Source organism: Gadus macrocephalus, chromosome 5 (genome assembly GCF_031168955.1).
Source record: "Gadus macrocephalus chromosome 5, ASM3116895v1".
Lineage (NCBI taxonomy): Eukaryota > Metazoa > Chordata > Actinopteri > Gadiformes > Gadidae > Gadus > Gadus macrocephalus.
This window is the reverse complement of record NC_082386.1, coordinates 10595281-10601332: the sequence shown is the minus strand read 5'-3', so window position 1 is coordinate 10601332 and position 6052 is coordinate 10595281.

Genomic DNA, 6052 nt, shown 5'->3' with positions numbered 1-6052 from the left:
AAACATGTGGCCGGCACATGGCGTGGAACTAAATTACCCAAATTCAATTTGGACAAATTGTACAGTAATTGTAAACACAAATACATGCTTTTGCTTCTATCTTATGAACAAATACATAAAGCATCAAATATATTAAATTGTAGAAATCGAAGGAGGCAAGAAACCTAATTCACGCCATGTTAGAGATGGAAGACAATCGTTGTCATAATCTTGCAAAAATACAATAAAAAAGGTATAGTTGGCAATAGTTGACAAAACGGTGTGATCCGCACCAAACATTAACCAACATTTGTGGGAACATCTGTCTCAACTGGCTTATTCTCGTAAAAAGAAATGATGCGAAGTGATGCACAGTGCCTGAAGACTTACGTTCCAACCTGACGAGGCTTTGTGATGAATCACTGAATAATTCGGGGAAACGTCTAACCTGCGACCAGCTCAGAGGTCTCCCGTACTGGTCTGAAGTATGACCACTAGAAAATGGACCCGTCATACCTCTAATTGACTTTTGCGTGATATCAATCAGTGTCAAAAAGGCTATTTTTAGAGGTATATTCACAGAGAAGCATGCAACATGAATATTTTAGATAACACCTGTTTATCCAGGCGTTTTGGAACAGCTGCTGTTAAAGTGCGTATTGGAAGTTAATGTTTTTTAAAATATTTATGCATAACATTCTCTGAAAATTGCCCTTTGAAATTAAAATGCAGGATTTTATCAGTTTAAAAAAAGTATATCGGCAAAAAATCCAGTTTTAAAGTGACTATTTTGAGCAAGGCTTCAAAAAACGTTGTTTTTTTATGTGATACGTCAAACGCGTCATATTACGTAGGAATTGGTAGACGCGGTCGCTGTTGCTGCCTCAGTTGTGAGTAGTTACCGCGGTGAGCGGTCTTGTATTTCCCCCCCCTGTGGTTTTGGGGTTTTTCTAATCGACGAGATGAGGTCTTGTATCTGTGGGGGTTGTTCCAACTCCGACCTCCTGTCCAACCATCTCCGATTTCAGTTTCCCCGATCGGAGAAAGGATGGAGCAGGCTTTCGAGCCTGGGTGCATTTTGTACAGGTGAAGAGAAAGGACTTCGCCTCTGTCACCAAATACACGTTCATTTGCGCGGCTCCTCTGCGTGTGTTTGTTTTGCATTGTCATGAGTGGACCCAGTCTGAGCTGATAACCTGTAATAACCCCGCTGCCTCACACCGCCAGCACGGATCTGGGCTTCCTCCGACAGCCTGCAGACGAGTGGGCGTGTCCGTGTAGAACAGGGATGGGCAACTTTCATGATAAAGAGGGCCACATTTTTCATCATAACCATCGGAGGGCCACATGACTGCACACTTCAACTAAACGTGAGCTGAGAGAAGCTACACAATTTTGGGGATGGCCACTACCTAAAAAATCATCCAGAATCATAACCTATGTACGGTATGTTAATTGAACCAACATACATTCATTTCATGTTTTCCATGCTCAAACAGCCACATGAATGGTCAGTATTTGTATCAGTGCAAAGGGCTCCGGGTCTCTCGGCAGGGAGGACGGGGAGTGCTGCGACGAACTGGTCCTACTCGACACGCAGATCTCCACTTTAATAATTTCCAGTTTGGTGGCGCCTATCCCACTCACCAGCGCTAGGTCCTCCACCTTCTTGAAGCCCCCGATGCAGTCCCGGTACTCCACGATGCTCCGCGCCACGGGGCGGTTGACCCCGGGCAGGGTCATGAGCTCTTCCTCCGTGGCCGTGTTGATGTTCAGCCGCTCCTGGTTCACCATAATTCTCCTGACACCACAACTCTATCTCCCTCCTATTGCCATGGTGTCTCTCCCTATTAGGTGGTTGCTGTTCTCCCTCTAGCTGGCTCAAAATTGTACGGAAGTGGTCCGAAACTGTTATCCATTGTTGTTATGTTGCCTATGTAGTCTATGATGATTAGAACGTCCGTCTACCAATTCCTACGTCACGCTCGAAAACGAGCGTTTGAGATGCGGAAGTAAAATTGTATCACAAAAACGGCTCAAGATGCCACTTGGAGTGTAGATTTATTAATAAAAACAAAAAAATCGTTTATTCGAATTTTTTTCCTATATGATTCTTCACTGCAGTATCTAACTTCCAATACGCACTTTAACCAGATTCAATCTTCCATGCAAAGCCTGATGAAGACATAATATGTGTTTGGACAACAGCAGCTCATGTTTAAGCTCAGTGAAGTCATGTTCAAGCTTTGAAGGACAGAGTATGAAGCAATTTTCGAGCTATCTCATACAAATCATTCATGTGTGCCTCAAGCATCTTTGTAACAATTATAAGTTGAGATGTACGTCTGATTTCAAGAGAAGCCTACTTAAACCAAACCTCAAGAACAGCAACCTTTCTACTGAAGAATATTATTGCAATTGCTTTTTTTTTATAATTGGCTCACACATGTGTCACTTCCATACAAGCTATAGCGCGTGTCACTCCCATACGAGCTATAGTATAATAATAATAATAAATAAAATTTATATAGCGCTTAATATGGTACTCTAAGACGCTTGTATGTATGTGTATGGCAGTATGTGTCACTGCCATACGAGCTATAGTGTGTGTCACTTCCATACAAGCTATAGCGTGGGTCAATCCCATAAGAACTATAGAGTGTGTCACTTTCATACGAGCTAAAGCGTGTGTCACTCCCATACAAGCTACAGTGTGCTTCTGGGACTTCTGGGTGAGTCGTCTTGAGAGTTGGAGATCCTTGAAATGTAGAGGTTTCAAACCCAATTTCCATATCTACCTGGAGGCAACATTGGGCAATGTGCCTCACCTGCCCCTGAATTATAAAGCTGTATCCCTCATTTGTGCCATTGGATAAAATGTCCTGCTAAATCGCTAAATAGTCAATATAAAATGTGAAGCTCCACTTAGCTTGGGACATTTCCGCAGTAGCTACCCCCTGCAGCCTTTGAGGAAGCTGGTAAAAAATAAAGAACAATGGCAAAGCCAAATTCAGTGATTGATTTTCAAGATGTTCAGCTAAAAAAGGCACTGAAGTATTATACAAGCTGCTCGTGAGAGCCCACATGTCCCCGTCTGTATAAAAAAGATTGCTTGGGTTTTCCTTTTTTTCATCCGGACAATGTTTGTGTTTTGGGTACATTCCTAGGCAGTTTTCCCAGACACAACCAGTGGCTTCCATCCCAGCGACTCCTGTTGCAGAGCCATTAATGCCCTTGCCTTCTTTTTTTCAAAGTAAGGATGTTTGGGATGGATCGTCCAAGACAGTGAAAGAATGTAACGTTGAATCTCTTCTCAATGTCTATGTGAAGCCAGGAAACATTGTTTTCCAATACCGAGCAATCCCTTTGCCAAACGGGGCTACCGGGAGAATAATCCATGGGTTTACAATATGTGCGCACATCAACACCCATATGGAAAAAATCACAAAATGTAAAATCGAAATTATATCTTCTGGCTCCTTTGCTTGAGCTGGGGTGGTGTTGGTGGTGGTAGTGGTGATGGTGGTGGTGATGGTGGCTGGGGTGGTGGTGGTGGTGGTGGCGGGAGTAAATATCAAGCCAATGCCCGGAAGGAACAGCCCAGCAGGCTATGAAGACACTCAGTGCTGCTTTATGAAGATATTATTACAAAAACGTCCTGCATTAAGATGCTGGCAGCCTCTAAGGTTTCCAGTGCAGGAGTGCTGGAATGGTGCACTATCCAGACTTCAGTGAATACCACTTTATTTAGTCCAGCAAGGATAAAAACAGCTTGATACAGCCTTGAGGAAGATGACAAATAGAGAAAATATATCTGATGTGGGAAGAATCTGTTTCTCATCTTATACGTTTCTGGACACAGATTAGAATCAAGGATATTAGGTCATATTGATATGACATATACATTGTTGACTTCAAATCAAATTGGTAACTACAGCAAAAAAGATACTTGTGGACTAGTATGAAGGTATTCCAACGAAAGAAAACATTTAAGTGCATGACCTATAGAGTAAATGGAAAATATCAGAGATACCGTCTGTTTCCACTAAGCAAAGACATGTGCCAGACATCTTAGAAACAGGGTACCCCAGAAATTGGAATACCAGCGCTATATTCGTCTTTGGGTGTTTATTCAGGGCTAAAGTGAATGCATAAATACCTCCAGGAACTACATGCAGTCTCTGAACTCCAGTTTCCAGCACTGGGGTATCCTCCATATGTTTATTCTGAAAGACTAAGCTGAACATATGTATATCTTCAGGCCTTACATTTATTTTATTATTTTTTTACTACTCATTTTCATAGTAGGTTGATCAGCCACAGAAACGTGTGTGATGTCATCTGACCTCTCACTGACCTCTAACTGACCTTTGACTGTTGGTTTGTTCCTTGGTGGGGGCAGGGCCGCTCCCTACCTCGCCAATGAGCAAAGAGGTTTTCTGACCACCCGCTGAGTGCACCTTGGTACACCTTAGTGCACCTGAGATAGACACACCCTGACTGGTACACCAGCTTGCCTTGTAAGACTCTTATGACATTATGGTAATGTCAAAATACCAGCAACACAATTTAACAGAAAGTAGGCCACAGATATCATTTTCTGTCTTGAGACACATTATAACTATTTTCCACTCAGTTTAAAACTTGAAGGCACTTTGTAAGTAGCTGTCTCCCCTATGGATTCAACCTAGACAAGTGTCTTTGAAGAGCAACTTAAAGGCCCACTTCGGAGCGGAGCATAAGATGTCAAGAGAGGGAAGAAAACTATAACGTAAGCTATAAACCGTTTACGGCTGCTTGGTGCGTTGGAGGTGATAACACGAGGAAACATGGCTCAACATTCAAACCCTGACCATCATTCAAACCCCAGTTTTTCACTCAATGTGCATCCCTTAGCACCCACTTAGGGGGTGAGTATCACACACACACTTCCTGGCATAGAACGCAGTTAGTTAAACATCGTTCATTTTGAATGGGAGACGGCCAAGGAAAGCAGGGCTGTCTTGTGGACAAATCTGGAAGGGTGGGTGGAAGGATGAAATAGCGTTGTTGACCTTTGTTTTTGGTGAGCTCCCCGTGCGCAGGCTGATTTCTGAAGAATTTTCTTTTATACAAACTCCATCCCTCCATTCATGTGGAATGGAGGGAGAGACGGGGCCTGGTGGAGCTTCCCCTCGTAACTTGCTTTCCGAACTCACCGCAGAACCCTCCGTTGAAGTCCAGTTGGACTGTTTCTGTATTTTAGTTTTAATACCTTATCTAAAGATGTTGTTTCCAGGGAAATAGCTTGGAAAGTGTGTATACATAAAGAAGACAAGGGAATCTTAGATCTACGGAACAATAACATTTCATAACACGTACGGAACAAGTGATGATGGAGACAAATAATAATAATAAGGTGTTTCCCTCAAGGGTGCAAGACAATGTATTTTCTTTCCCAATGACGCAGACACACACATGTACACACACACACACACACACACACACACACACACACACACACACACACACACACACACACACACACACACACACACACACACACACACACACACACACACACACACAAAGACATTATAATATGTGGAACGGGAGTTGGAGTTTTTACGGCCTATATTTAGAAAGGTGTTCAAACATTTAAAGTTTCCAACAATTAAGTCCTCCCCAGAATAGCATTATAATGGCAGAATGCAATACAAAATAAGTTATGTTGTTTTTAATAAGCCATTAACCACTTGTGTGGTCCTTGGTGGTCTCTTGTACACCATGACACCTACTTGATAGCTGACATCTTCATAATGGCTCTGGGTGCTTTTACAAACTGCAGGCTAGCATTCTTACCTTCCTTTGAGAGGACCTTTAACATTCCTGCCTACAGTCGTCTGCAGTCGTCTGTTGAGTGGCGTGCGGTCCGTTAGCTCATTAGTCAAACGGTAGCGGTTTGGCACCGGCGCCCGTCCCCGGCGTAGCATCACACGCTGCACGCCATAGCTCTGTGAATCGGAGCCGCTCTTCTGCTTGTATAGCTAGCTGCTACGCAAGGAGCACCATGGTTGAGTTGGTGTCTGTCTGT